The 15,816-nt window shown below is 42.3% G+C and overlaps 1 protein-coding gene across 1 annotated transcript in view; it reads right to left on the reverse strand.

The window, feature by feature from the left end:
- Positions 1-15,816, reverse strand: part of C5 (complement C5) — a 234,277-nt gene that overhangs the window by 183,673 nt on the left and 34,788 nt on the right. The gene's annotated exons all lie outside the window — the stretch shown is intronic.

A 15,816-nucleotide genomic window follows, 5' to 3' on the forward strand; every position in this document is an offset into this window, starting at 1 on the left:
TCAGTTATTTTCCACAGCTGGAGCAAATATTCAAGTACATTACAATTCACAAAGGATTCTACAACCGCTCCTGGAAATATGCAACAGTTGCAAAATTGTGAAATTATTTTCTGAACTTCATGCTGTCTCACATAGCTTTTCACCTCCACCAGTATAAATGCAGATAGTGTGTATTTCTGTATGTGTAAAGGAAAGGCAAAAGTGAAATTGCACTTCATATCATTTTTATTCAAGGTGAAAATACTTTCTACTGTGGAGAAATCCCTTACCCAACATCCCCAGTCATTTTTGCGGGTTTTCCCTCCCCATTCCCATTGTGAATAGTGTTTTACTGCTGCAGTTGACCGGGGTAAATCTCTAAATGCACCCAGGGTAATAGGATGTGAAGTTTCAAATCTTGGTGCTTTACAACATTAAGGGCCTCATTACGAGTTAGGCAGTCCCACCACGTGACCACCAAACTTACAGGGAGTACGCCACCACCATGGCGGTAGCGTTTTCCCCCCACAAAGCATATTACAATGTTCCAGCCAATAACCAGCACAAACATAGCAACACGTGTCCCTGCTGGTCACTCCATCGGGCACAGTGCTATGAGATAGCACTCAGCTCCCTTCAAGGAGCCGAGTGTTATCTCGCAGCACAGAGGGGGCCGACAAGCACCCTCGGTATGCCCACTGCTAAATATTTGTCATAAAGCGCTAAATAAAAAGTCTAACTTACCTTTATTAGTATTTATTTTCTGGCCTTCTCTTTTAAAGTACCTTCCTCTTTTTTGACAAATAGGAGAGGGCTCTGGCTTCCTTTGTTTAGTGGCTCTAAACATTTTACAAATAATGATGAGGGTGGTCTAGGACTTCAAGACATTCTCTTACGCTATACAGCATTATTCATATTACAGCTGCACCATCTCTCAATAAGGAATTCTAATTTTAATAACTCTATTTTAACGATTATGCTTCACAATTACAGCATTTAGAACTCAGATTGTTGTATTAATATTCCCAAACTCCAAAAAAAGGTGATACAAGTCTCAGATTTATGGGCCTCATTAAGAACCTGGCAGTGTCATGACCACCAGGTTCGCGAATGGCGGTTGGATCGCCATCAATGCGGCTATGAGATGGAAAATCTTCACTAAATATGAAAAATCCCTCGCCTCACGCAGAAACCCCTCTGCATTACTGTAGTCATTTGTCACCAAGCTTGACAAAAGGAACAACTAGGGAATGTTCTGACTTAGCAATAAGGAAAATAGGTGACTTCTTTGGTGGTTCTAAAGTAAAAACTTTTCAAAATCTTTTCCCGGAGAAATTAATCCACATTCCTTATCATCATTTTACATATGTTCACATACAATCCATTTTTACAAGAATTGGAAAGTGAAGGCATCTGTTCTTCAAGTAATTTAATAAAATAGATGTTCACTGGTGAAAGAGTGTATTTATCCCTCAGTTTCTGGTATAAAGAACTCTGTCTGAAATCAAATGTCATATCTAAAGAAATTAGATCAAAATGGGAGTAACGCAGCAGGGAACAATTAGAGAAATCAGAATGGGAAAGCTATTTTAGGCTCAGCTACTGTAGCTTGATGGGGGTGACTTTTCACTGCCTGGCTTTCTCTTTTTTTTCAGTGGACTTTATATCATACACTGCACATTTTAAAAAACAATTCCCCCTCTGTAGCCAGCAGAACAGATATTCTGGTCGTGTAGTACATTAACAACATTTTGGAACTACACATGCTCATATTTAAGATATGTCTGACAGAAAAGGTATTAGAAGAGCTGCATAGGGAAATGTATGTGACAGGAATGGGGAAATGATTTGTTGCTCAGAGAAGAAGAAGAATCTGAGAATGCTATGCCAACAGCTGCATTTTTTTTCAGAGGTTGGTCTGGTGGCTTAGTGGACTAATGCATCCACTATAAGGGCCTGTGTTAGACTTCATGGTCACAGGTTCAAATCCCAGTGGGTCCACTCAGCCTTTCATCCAAAATTGTGAGGTTGATAAAATGAATACCATTGAGTTGGGTAAAAATAAACATCTGTCTTTCAGTGCCAAGAGGCCTACGGGTGAACGTGCGCTTTACGAATACTTATGTTATGTTATTTATTCCAAAATTGTTAATTATGACACATGAAGGTACATTTCTTATTTAAAAAATAGCAGTGTCTCTGAATACCAGGCAGCCTTGGTATTCAGCAACCATGGCAAACCTACAAATACATCAGAGGAAGGAAATGTACAATGTTTTGGTGAATCAGCCTTCAAATATTTAAACGTGAGAACTCTTGGGAAGTTGCAAAGGTAAAGGATTTTTACAGGGCGTATAATCAAGTAAATACATTGTGGTGTAATTAGTGAAGTATCTAATCTCTCAATAGCACTGCCATAGTCACATTTCTCCAGGCCACCACAAAGCGACAGGATGCCGAGCGATCACACATTTGTGTTGTTGTACTCGTTCTCAACGTTTCTTGCCACCCACATCTTCTCCTTTGTGGTAGTGTGGGTGTTCTTTTGCTTTTGTATTTTTTATAACTTAATTGTGACAAAAAATAGCTACTCGAGGTATACCCTGTGCAGGTGTATCCCATGACAGCACTTGCTAATCCTGTATTTCTTCACAATCAGGCCAGTTACCAGTGGCATAACATAGGCCCCTGCAGCCCCTGCGGTGCAGGGGGTGAGAGGTGGGGTGGCTGAGAGCACCAGGGGGCTCCCTCAGCACAGTATTCTGGCCTGAGAGCTCCTGACTGAGTCTGGGGTCGTGTCTTAAAGTACTTTGCAGGGGGGCTCCTTCAATTTTCGTTACGCCACTGCCCAATCATCTTTCTTCTAGGATAAGCATGCCTCCCTGTCATAGCCCAGGGTTATTTACGTGCCCTTTGACAGTGCAATAACTATACACTGATTCCTGGGGTCAATCTTGTCATTGATATGGCTTCTGCACCCCTGTAAACACTGCTGTATATTAGTTGCACATCCCAATGTGTGGTGCACCCTCGGTTCTGAATCAACTCATGGCTTTTCTTCAGATAAAGTGATGCCAACAATTAGTTCTTAATATGGATCAAGGTTTAAGTACCAAAGAAAATACTTAGCTAGAGAAAATGTTTTTAGAAATCTACAATGCACAGGAGCCAATATTCACATTGTAGTGTGTTTGTATCATGACCACGGTTTCAAAGACCCAGTTAGACACTCCAGACTTTTGAAAGTTAGTCCAGATAAGCTGCGTTTGGCTGCTAGCAATAAATGATGAAAGACATCAATAAAAACATTGTGAACCTTAAAGGAAGGTTTGGATGATGTAAAAATTTAAAAGGCATCAAAACTTCATGCCTTTAAGTTTTTCAGGAAAAGAAAGTAATTGTAAATAGGTGGGAAAGGCAGGGGAAAAGGTTATAAACACAGGCAAGTAATCAATTTACGGTAGATTAGTCTATTTTCTAATGGAGTTTGTCCTTGAAAAACTAGAAAATAAATAACAAAATAAATAAATAACTAAAAACGTAATTTATCAATTTGGTTTTGAAATCATAGGAAATGTCATTGGACATTTGCTTAAAGAGCATTTCTCGCCCTGGAAGACACTTGCTTCGCCCCTGGTTAGTGTAAGCAACACTTTTATGAATGTAAAACTGTGTTTTCTGAATAGCAGAAGTGGATTGATACTCGTGGAACCGGCTACTGGTGTGAGGAAGCTGAACTTGCACGTGTAAACATTTCCGGAAGCGGCCCCGTAGGCTGCAGAATCGTATACTGAAACCATCTACTCCCAAAATATTACCTTACATAATGATGTAGTCACAGATCTGTGGATGTGCACCTAAGCTCACTACCAAGCTTATGCTAGCCCTGGATTTAGAAAAGAAAATTAATATAGTTCTACAATAATAGGGAATTGAATTCCACTGAAAAGGCATTTTTGAAGAGGCTATAACTTTCAACCCCATAGAGAAATTATTACATAACTTGGCAATCAATGAACTCCGTCAGCTAAATGTTGGCATGCCAGGTTTTATTAAGATCTGTTGGCGGGAAAGGAAAAAATGAATGATTTCCCTTTTTTGCTCCCACAGGAAATTTTGATCTCATCTTTAGGCATAACTGCTGAACGAATTTACAAGAAACTTGAAATGAAAGTTGATCTTTACTCCAAAAAACATGGGGGCTATTTACAAGGATGTGGTGCAGAGCAAGTGACCTTGCTGGGCTGCCCTGCACCACACAGAAAGGGCAGAAAAGCAGTGTAATTACAAGATACGGTGCATTTCCCCCTGCCCTCGTGCACAACTTGCTGCTTAGCGCCAAAGTGGTCACCCTGGCACCATGGTGCAAGGGTGCCTGTGTTGCATGCAGGATTGTTTTTGTTGCGAGAAGGGGCACCTTCCAGCACAAAAACACTCCATGGATGTGTTTTCCTCTTTCTAGGTGTGCTGCAGAATGTAGCACACGTAAAAAGAGGAAAAAACAAGGAGAAATAAAGATATTTCTCCTCGTTGCGCCTGTCCTTGTCGTGCCGGGGCGAACCGCAGCACGAGCTAAGCATTCAGCTCAGGGAGCAGCACGCCCCTGTCATTCTCTATTTCTCTCAAGGCCCCATATTGGGCATGGGGCCTCGCCCAGTTGTGGGCCCGGTGCGCCCTCACTATTTTCCTGGACACTTCCCTCCACAACCCTCACTTACCTCATGAGTCTATCCTTTTTCCTTCCTTCTTTTCTTTTTTTCTTTTCCTCCATTATTTATGCACTTCTCCAGCTGCCATGTTCTTTCTTCTTCCCAGCATGCCTTTTTTCTCCCTGCATGCCTTAGGAACCTTTTTCAACATGGTGTCTTCTCTATATGTTTCAATGATTTATTCCTAATCCAATATGGTGCCTTTTTACTTCCTGTTGGTCACTTCCTGTTCTTGGATATATAAGGTGAGGGATTCTTGTTCTCTTTCCGCTGCAACACTTCCTTTGGTGGTGGTCTTCACTCCTGCTACTTTCTTCGCCAGTTATATTTTTCCTAGCCTGTTCCAGCTTTTGTCAGTACTATTTTTGTCCTGTTGGAAAGACTCACCTTTTTACTTCTTTTTGTTCCAGGGAGTTCCTGCTTAGAGGTTTTTCCCTTTTGGGTTTTTTCCCTCTGGGACACCTTCTGGAGGGCACGGACTGCTTTTGGTGTTCCTCCGTCAGCAGCACCGTGGCCACCAGAAAGGGCCACCCCTACCTGGGTCAAGGCAGAACCTGCAAAAATCAAGACCTCTCTGCAGTTCCAGTGGGCCAAAGACATAAACGATGAGTAGTTTGTGGCAGATTGCCGCAACGGCTGCTGCAGAACCAAACCAGGTGCTACTCTTAACTATTCAACAACAAGACCAGGAACTGCAACAATTAAGAAATGAAAACGCGCCTTTACGACTAGCCCTAGCATCCCGAACCACCGATGCTCCCACCATCTCTACTACTAAGCCTTTTTTCTCAGGAAACCCAAACAAGCTACGTGAATTACTTGATGCTCTGACTGTCTATTTTGCCTTTCGACCAACACAATTTACACAAGATAAAAACAAAGGTGGGTTATCTCATTAGTGCCTTGGCTGGTCGTGCCTTCGCCTGGGAAACTCCGTTAGTAGCCTCCAACGACCCTGTGCTGTCTGACTATTCAGCTTTTGTGATAGCATTTAAACAAATGTTTGAACAGCCCGGATTGGAAGCATCAGCAGAAGAAGCGCTATGTGACATTCAACAAGGTGTCCAAGATGTTCTCCAATAAATAACATGCTTCAGAAAATTGGCAGCCAAGACGACATGGGTGAAACATACTCTAGTGACTCTTTTTCGCAGAGGCCTACGAGAGGACATAAAAGATGAATTAGTACATTCTGCCAGAGTAGACGATCTACGAGGCCTGATGGATTTAGGCATCTCCACAGAATATTGTCTACAAGAACGTCGTCTGGAAAAGAGAAAGAATCATGGACCTTCTCAGTCAGGCAACCCACGTATAATCGTCCATCGTCCTGAAGAACCTCAACCTGCATTAAAGGAGACAACAGAAGGAGAACTTATGCAAAAAGACACTGCTTGTGGTCCTCTCTCTACTAGCGAACGTGAAGATAGACGGAGAAGAGGATTATGTCTATATTGTGGTGCTGCCGGCCACCTGCTCCGCTCTTGTCCAGTTCGTCCTGTGAAGACCTCGGGAAATGCCACTTCCCATGCTCTGTGAGAAGGGAGGGGACGGGATCTTCTACAATACATTCCATCACTTCTTCCAAGAAAGATGCCTTTATCCTGTTTCTGTTACCTGTTACTCTGCAATTACCTGAAGGTCGTGATCAAAGGACTTTGGCATTATTAGAATATGGGGCCAGTGGCGTTTATATGGATGTGACCTGGGCTAAGAAACTCCAAATTCCGCAACTACCAAAAGACGTTCCAGAACAAGTGCATCCTGTAGATGGATTCCTATTATCATCCAGTCCTGTCATCAATACCACTTTAGGTCTACACTTTGGAAAGCATCAGGAACATGTTTCTTTTGATTTAATCTCATCCCCCAATCATACCATGATCCTAGGAATACCTTGGTTTATGAGACACAATCCGTATATTAATTGGGAAACCAGAACCATTTCTCTGCCTTCTAAATTCTGTCAAGACCATTGCTATGCTTCCGAAACTTATTGGTCCCCCCGAAAGATATTATCCCCAGCACACAAATTAGGACATTCTATAAACTTCATTCAAGGGGTACCTAGTCATTATCTGGAATTTATAGATGTATTCCAAAAACCATCGAAACCATTATTACCCCAACACAGAGACTACGATTGTACAATTCTCCTGGAAGCAGGAGCGGTTGTTCCCTTTGGTAGAATGTATTCTCTCACGGAACCTGAAAAACAGATACTTAAGGACTATCTGCAAGAAAATCTTTAATGTGGTTTATTACACCATCTTCTTCTCCTGCTGGGGCTTCCCTCTTCTTCATACCCAGGAAGACAAAGGGTCTTCATCCCTATATAGATTTTCATGGATTAAATAAAATCACTATAAAAGTCCAATATCCACTACCTCTCATCAAAGACATTTTGGAGGCTGTTAGTGGGGCAAGGATGTTTACAAAATTAGGCCTTCGTCGAGCATACCACCTCTTACGAATTAAGGAAGGAGATGAGTGGAAAACTGCCTTTGAGCACCCTTTGGACATTACGAATATAAGGTAATGTCTTTTGGTTTAACAAATGCCCTCTCCGTTTTTCAAAGATTTATGGACTCGATATTCTCTGACTTATTAAATCACACCGTTGTGATTTGGATAATATCCTTATATATTCCAGACACCCTGAATTCCATACTGATTACGTAAAGCAAGTTTCAAACAAACTTATGCAACATCAGCTCTACTGTAAACTGGAAAAATGTGAATTTGATAAGACTGAGGTGAAATATTTAGGCTATCACATTAATCAGATTGGTATCTCTATGGATCCAGAAAAGGTTCAGGCCATTCTAGATTGGCCATCCCCCTCATCAATCAAAGAGACTCAGGCCCATATTTAAACTTTTTTTAGCGCCGCATTTGCGCCGCTTTTTGACGCAAAACAGCGCAAACCTACAAAATACAATGGTATTTTGCAAGTTTGCGCTGTTTTTGCGTCAAAAAACAACGCAAATGCGGCGCAAAAAAAAGTATAAATACGGGCCTCAGTGTTTTTGGGGCTGGCCAACTTTTACCATCAATTCATTTCGAACTTTTCTACACAAACTAGTCAAATCACACAAACTTTCAAAAAAGAGAGTTTGTGAAACAGTTTAATCTGGGCATACGTGGCTGAGATTGCTTTCCAAAACTTAAAACAGGCCTTCACCCACGCACACATACTAAGGCATCCAGACACCTATAAACAATTCATAGTTGTTACTGATGCTTCAGAAAGAGCTATCGGGCAGCATTATTACATCGACAGGACGACGAGGGATTAGAACATCCTATCTTTTATCTGTCTCATGTGCTCTCTGATTCTGAGAAAAATTATTCAGTACTGGAAAGAGAACTCTTAGCTCTAAAAACAGCTTGTCAAAAGTAAAGACAATTCCTCATGGGTTCAAAAGAACCCTTTGAAGTAAGAACAGCCCATTGCAATTTGCAATACCTACGAAAGTTTCAGTGTCGGAACAGTCATCAAGCCCGTTGGGCCTTTTTCTTTAGTCAATACGATTTCTACATTACCTATATTCCAGGTTCTCAAAATATTTTGGCAGATGCCTTATCTCGACGCTACCCTGACAGTTCTAACACCCCTTCACAATTTCTACTTGAACCAGACAAAATAATTTGTTTAGTCCAGTCATTCCTCGATGAAGTACAGTCTGAGTACTCAATTCCCTCAGAACAAGAACTAAAGGAACTATGTCCAAAAGTACACAAGAATAAAGGGTACTACTATCATAAAGACGTGTTATTTCTACCTTCTAAGAAAAGTGCAAGAAAAGGCACTCCAAATGTGTCATGATTCCCCTGTAGCCAGTCATCGTAGTATTAAAGCTACGCAGGAATTGCTCCTCCGCTCTTTTTGGTGGCCTACACTGAAGCAAGACGCTGAAAGAGACGTGGAATCTTGTCCCATTTGCGCCCAAGCAAAAGTACCCCATACAAGCCCTGCAGGACTACTCCAACCATTACTGTTTCCACCAGCCCCCTGGCACACAATATCAACCGATTTTATGTGTTCTTTACCTCCCTCTGAGGGAAACCGAGTTATAATGGTGACGGTAGATTCGTTTACTAAAATGGCTCATTTTACTGCCTTGAAGAAGTTACCTACATCTCAAGAATTGAGCCAGATCTTCATCCAAGAGATCTTTTGTCTCCATGGCCTCCCTCAGGTTATTGTGTCAGACCAGGGTCCTCAATACATATCACAGTTTTGGAAACACTTTTGTAAGATCTTGAATGTCAATGTAGCTTTATTTTCTGGATTTCATCCTCAAACCAATGGGCAGACGGAACGTCTGAATCAAAGACTTAAGCAATATCTTCGTTGTTTTTGTAATTCCACTCAGAGCAACTGGAGCATATACTTACCCACTGCTGAGTTTTCTTACAACAATACAGTACATAGTGCCTCTAAAGTCACTCCTTTTTTTCGGCTCATATGGATTCCATCCCATATCTTTTCTTGATACTCCTAAGACCTCTTCTACACTTCCTGTTATCACCTCTTTTTCCCAAATGATTACATAGAATTCAACGTCTTTTTCGGTCTAATCTTTTATTTACTAAAAGACACATGAAAAGAATGGCAGATAAGAAATGATGCGAGGCTCCATCGTATCAAGTCCAAGATAAAGTCTAGCTTTCTTCCAGATTTTTGCCTCTACGTCTCTCCCAAAATAAGTTTAAACCCTGTTATTATGGACCCTTTTGTATTCTTCAAAAGATTAATTCCGTTTACCTAAAACATGGAAAATCCATCCAGTTTTTAATGTCTCTCAATTGAAACCCTATACACCTGACCCTTTTCTTAGACAATTCACATGTCCTCCCCCTTTGTTGGTGAATGACGAATCCGAATATGAAGTGCAAGAAATATGTGACTCTTGCATATTCCAGAACCGTCTCCAATACCTCATTCATTGGAAAGGCTATCCTCTTAGTGAATGTTCTTGGGAAGATGCCTCTTCTGTTCACGCCCCACTTTTGATCCGTCGTTTTTTTCATTTATATCCACACAAACCCAGGGCTCGGGGGGGGCGCTACTGTCGCGCCACAGCGGACCGCGGCACGAGCCGAGCATTCAGCTCGGGGCACGGCTGCGATCCGTGGCAGCCGGGCATGCCACGTCCCTGCCATTCTCGATTTTTCTCGATGCCCCAAATTGGCCATGAGGCCTCGGCGAGTTGTGGCCGCGACACGCCCTCACTATTTTCCTGGACACCTCCCCCCACACCCTTCATTTACCTCATGAGTCTATCCTTTTTCTTTCCTCCCTTCTTTTCTTTTTTTTTTTAATTTTACTCCTGTATTTATGCACTTCTCCAGCTGCCATGTTCTTTCTTCTTCCCAGTATGCCTTTTTTCTCCCTGCATGCCTTAGAAACCTTTTTTAACATGGTGTCTTCTCTATATGTTTCTATGATTTATTCCCAATCCAATATGGTGCCTTTCTACTTCCTGTTGGTCACTTCCTGTTCTTGGACATATAAGGTGAGGGATTCTTGTTCAAGTTGTGCTGCAACATTTCATTTGGTGGTGATCTTCGATCCTGCTAATTTATTCGCCAGATATATTTTTCCTTGCCTGTTCCAGCTTTTTTCAGTACTATTTTTGTCCTGTTGGAAAGACTCACCTTTTTACTTCTTTTTGTTCCAGGGAGTTCCTGCTTAGAGGTTTTTCCCTTTTGGGTTTTTTCCCTCTGGGACACCTTCTGGAGGGCACGGACTGCTTTTGGCGTTCCTCCGTTGGCAGCACTGTGGCTACCAGAAAGGGCTGCCCCTACCTTGGTCAAGTCAGAACCTGAAAAAATCAAGACTTATCCGCAGTTCTAGTGGGCCAAAGACATAAACGACAAGTAGTTTGTGACAGTCCTGGGGAGGCGTAAGAATTTCCCAGGTTACAATGCCTTGTAAATCTGGGAATACATCAAAACCCATGGGTGTTGCTTGAAAAATAAACACTGCTACACCGTGGAATGTCCTCTGTCTCAATGTAAGGAAACGCTGCAACCTGTGTGAGCTGCCTTACACCACATCCATGAGGCCATAAAAAGTCACACAAAGTAGCTTTGGATGATAAACATGGGTCTGCACTATGCGCTCCTCGAGCGTCGAAAATGTGAAGCATCCGCACGCAAAGGGCTTATAAATATGCCCCATCGTTTTTTGGGTTGCTCCAGAATCTATTCAGTATTTATTAGGCTATTAACTATTAAAAAAGATGATGAATTTCTTTTTCGGCCGTATTGAAACTCGTCAGTTGGCTCTGGTTCGTGGATTTTGTGCGTGAAATAAAAAACTTACATAACCATAGGCAGCCAATCTGCAGCGGTAGTCAACCCCAGGGCAGTGATCATAGATACCAAAGGTATGAAAAATGGACACCAATCCCAAATAAAGCACCATTTTCTGTGCGGAACTCACGAGTAAGAGCCTACTGGCAGTGGCCTTTATAGGTGCTGGATTTGACGACCATTGATATATAGATAGGTTCTGAGCGACAGAATGCCCCTTGGGCAGGCTGTCCCCTTTAATGAAGAACAAATGGGAGATATGTGTCTTCATAGAGTTTTACTACCCAGGATATTTATGTACAAATATGTAGGTAGTAATAATTTCATATGCCCTGCTTGCTGAATTTGGATTTTGGAAAAACGGCGGCCGATTTACACTCGGTGGGATCTGGGGACGGTGATTAGAAGAGCCATGTGGATTTTTAGGACGCTATTAAGTTACAGCTACCATTACTTTCTTGGAAGAAATCCCCAAAACCATGTAGAAGGTCGGCCCCAGCAAGTAGACCCTTATGTTTGGGCACTCCTTAGGGGAGTTTTTTTTTGCCAATTTTTTTGATAACTGTTTACAGAGCCCACATCTTGAACTAAAGATAGCATTGTGCTCAGGCACTTTGCATGTTTCACTCACCCAATGCCTTGCCAAAAGAGGTTCAAATTAGGAGGTTAATTTGTTTTCTGGCCACCCCTTGCCTGTGTCCAACCCTGGCTGTGTTTTGCTTTTGGCAATGCACAGCGGAGGGAGAACAACAGATAGGTAATAGAAAAAACAATTACATTAACTGAAAAAACACAATTAAAAAGTGAGTTATGATTGAGGTTCAAGCTTGCAAAACGTCAGAAATTTGCCAGTTACAACACACAACTTAACTCACAGCAGACTTCATGTACAAAACACATATCTGGTAATGACACAGATACAAAAACCATCCTTCTCGAGGAAGGACATAGTGGTCGACAGGAAGTTCTGCATACTTGTGGTTTGCATTGTCATGCTACTTTTAATTGTGGTGAATAAGAATGCTTGTAAGTGTGATGCGTGGTGTTGGAGGTTGTTGTTGTAAACTGTATTCTTGTACTGAGAGAGGCAGAAGACGGGTTTCAAAACATCCCGAACTCTGCATATGAAACTGCAATAACTAACCAAACAACTCGTCGGTCTGTCCTCCGTCAGCTTCCGGGTAAACATGTGAACCTTTATGCTCTGTGTGCCAAACGATTGTGAAAGAAACTACAGTAAATGGCTTTGTTTTCTGGGCAGTCAGGACAAGTTGGCACAATCTCAAATGCTATATCCCAAAAATCCCGCTGAGCCAGGGAAAGCAGTGACGAGGTCCTGAAAAGAGAACGAGAGCCAGTGTGTGATAAGAGCCAATCCTGGATTAGCAGGAAGGTCCTCTACGAGAGCCAGTGTGTGATGAGAGCTAATCCTGGATTAGCAGGTAGGTCATCTACGAGAGCCAGTGTGTGATGAGAGCCAATCCTGGATTAGCAGGTAGGTCATCTACGAGAGCCAGTGTGTGATGAGAGCCAATCCTGGATTAGCAGGAAGGTCATTTACGAGAGCCAGTGTGTGATGAGAGCCAATCCTGGATTAGCAGGAAGGTCATATACGAGAGCCAATATGTGATGGGAGCCAATCCTGGATTAACAAGAGGGCCATGCACTTCAGAGGCTCATTCAGCAAATCATAATCTAATGCTTTGTCTCTCTTAGGCCCTATTACAGGAAAATGAACCTTCTCCACAGGTGTGCGCTATGTTTCTGTCCTTGATGGGGTGTGCGCTGAGTACCACCACCACAGTGTCTACGGAGCAAGGGCCAACTGTCAGAGTAACTGCAAGTGCTGGAGAGAGCAAAGCAAGGAACCATGCTGCTAGATCTTAACTCAAGAGAAGCACTCAGCCCCTGGTTAAATCCCTTAAGGTCCAAGCTAGCCCCACCCCAAGGCAGGCGGTGCAGTCAAACACTGCACCCACAGTCTTGTACACCTCAAGAGTCACAGTCAGGTGCCTGTTCGCAAGGTCATCAGAAATATCAGACAGGGACTTTACAACCCTTGATGAAGGTGTCCAACATAGCGACCTACGGTCTCCCATTGGAAGGGAACCACATGGAGGACTGGAATCTAACTTAGCTGGCAAATACCTTCATGTTTGTGGGCAAAGTGGCATTTTTAGGTCGAGTGCGCAAGCGCTTTGACTTGTTGTAAGTATTGTGGGCTTTTAACCATGCCCATCTCACACCCATCACTTTCATTGGTTCCTGAGCTTGCCTATCAAAAATCACTTGATGTCACTGGTAAATGCTTTACGTTTATCCAGCCTTGGGGCTGTTTTTGTTATGCCTTGCAGACTGCCACTGTTACATGGATTATTGCACGATTGTCAATATACTTCAGGGTGGGCAAACTATGTTTTTTTCTTTTGTCTCTCCCCTTCATGCTGCATGGCGGCCATGGGTCTCAAAGCGCAAACAGGCACAACAGCGTGAACTCGATCGGCGGTATTGGAGTGCTAGTCACATTGTTCACAGTTACCTAATCAGAGTCATTTCTTGTGGCTCTCCCCTAAAACACTTGAAATTGGTAAATGCATTATTCCTAAAACAGAAATCCTCAAAGCGAAAGCAGCTCTACCAGCACCACGAGACAGCGGATACTACAATATTCACTGCACTTGGGAAACTTGCACTATAATGCTTTGCAGGGCATTACTTTTACAAAATACTCGTAACTCAGCCTATGGTGGTCTAGGACAACAGAACCACCTTCAAAATGCTCTTTCTGTCTACAGCATCCCTAGGTCCCCGCACTAGGTTAGTGAGGACCACAAGCAAATAACCCCTCCCACCAGTCAGGTTCTTTTAAGCTTTCTCATGGCTAGAACTTTTGTTTTACAGCTGAGAGAAGGTTTGTTTTTAAGGCCTTGTTTGTAATATCATTGCAGTAGGTCCCCTAGCCCTAAAAACGCCCCCTAGGGGCTAAATATATGGTTACCCTGCATTACTTTCTCCTGTTTTCTTCATGGGGCTATACCCTCTAGGGACTTACAATATGGTTATATGACCATGTTCCTTACAAATGATATTTTTGTTATGGTGCTCTCTATGGGCTGTTTTGAGCATTACAGTCTAATGCCAAAAGTTCATTTCTGATAAAGGTGTATATGATAATTGTATATGTTTAAATAATCTCTCCTTATTACAATTATGACCATGGTTCAGGCCGACGTAACATCCTTATTACACTATGACTGTTTGAACCCTCTTGATATGTTTGAGTCACCCTTCTAGTTTATTTCTCCTCTGTGGCTGTCTTGTGTCTGTTTTTTGGGAATTGTGTTAGCCAGTCAGCAACTCTGATGGTGGGGTGGTGATAGCTATTCTATTGGAATAAGTATGGCAGATTTAAATTAGGATGCTAAATGGCAAAATTTTCATTTTTTGCTGCATATTGAGGAAGAAGGTAAATGGAAGTGCTTTTGTTATATACAGGGCCACTGGAATTATATGGTAGGAAAAAAACAAATTATGAGGCATGGTTGACCAATTTATATGGCAAGTCAAATCCAGTTATGAATTTACAATGCCAATAGCTCTAACTCAAGCAAATGCAAGACCTGTTGTAGTGCAAATGCTTGTTTAATTTACACTTGTAAATGTGATTTAATACACAGAAATTTTCATGGGTGTGTGATTTCCATGTTAGCCAATTTGCCGACGTGATTGTGACCATGGGTGTGCCATCTGTAAAAGATGGTGAACCCACAAAATCACATTTGAGGGTTTTGATTAGACTTTTGGAAGTAGTTTTCAACATTGAAAATGCCACTTGCAGGGAGAAAACATTTTGTGTAACTGCAAATGTTTTTTCTATCTCAAGAACACATCATCGCTGTGAGGGTTTTCTTACTGCTTACTTTCTTACTGCTCCTGCTGCACATGCAGATGCCCTTTCTCCAAAATTATCCTCATCAAACCAATGAGTATCACTAAGTTCAGGGGTTGGTCCTGCACCAGGACGGTAGAGCTGGGGACTGTGCCACAGTGGCGACTTGTGGGAGGGAAAAGGGGCGGGCCGGGGCGGCACGGTGCGCGACAGGGACAGGGGGGAGAAATATAATTAAAAAAAAAAAATTAAACGTACCTTAATTCCGCACCTCGCCGCACTGCTCTGCTCCTCCGTCCTTGACTGCAGGAAAAGGCCGCGCCTGCTGTGCCCACCCCAAAAAGGTTGGGAGAATAATTTACCCCCTATGACTCTAATTGTACAACTTCCTCACCGCTTGAATTGCACTAATCAAAATTTGGACTGATGCCATCACCAACATTTACCTGTGCATGAGGAAATCCTTAAGCCATTTCTTGTTGTTTATCCCTCATGCCATTTGGATAGGCAGTTTACAAAAGTCAGATTCAACTCTGGCTGTAAATTTGGAAGTGCCACTTGCCCAGTATATTTCACTCTGTCTGTAGATTTGAAGGTGCCATATAGGGCAGTACTCACACCTAGGAGCCACAGGGTGGTAGAGGTATGGTTCAAAAAACGCAAAGCAAATAAGTTTAGCAAGCACAGAGTCATAACTGTGAGAGCATTTGATAAAAAAGCCACCTCCAAAATGAATTTGAAACATAATTACCAGAAGCCGAGATGTGTTTGGAGATAAGCTGGTAGAAAGCGTGATGCTAACATATCAGATTGTAAGCACAAAGGCAACTCAAAAAAACACTGAATTTGAAGGGAACTACCTTTCGTGTGGATATGCTCCTTGAGAAAGCACAAAGGGGCATATTTATACTCTGT

Source organism: Pleurodeles waltl, chromosome 6 (genome assembly GCF_031143425.1).
Source record: "Pleurodeles waltl isolate 20211129_DDA chromosome 6, aPleWal1.hap1.20221129, whole genome shotgun sequence".
Taxonomy (NCBI): Eukaryota; Metazoa; Chordata; class Amphibia; order Caudata; family Salamandridae; genus Pleurodeles; species Pleurodeles waltl.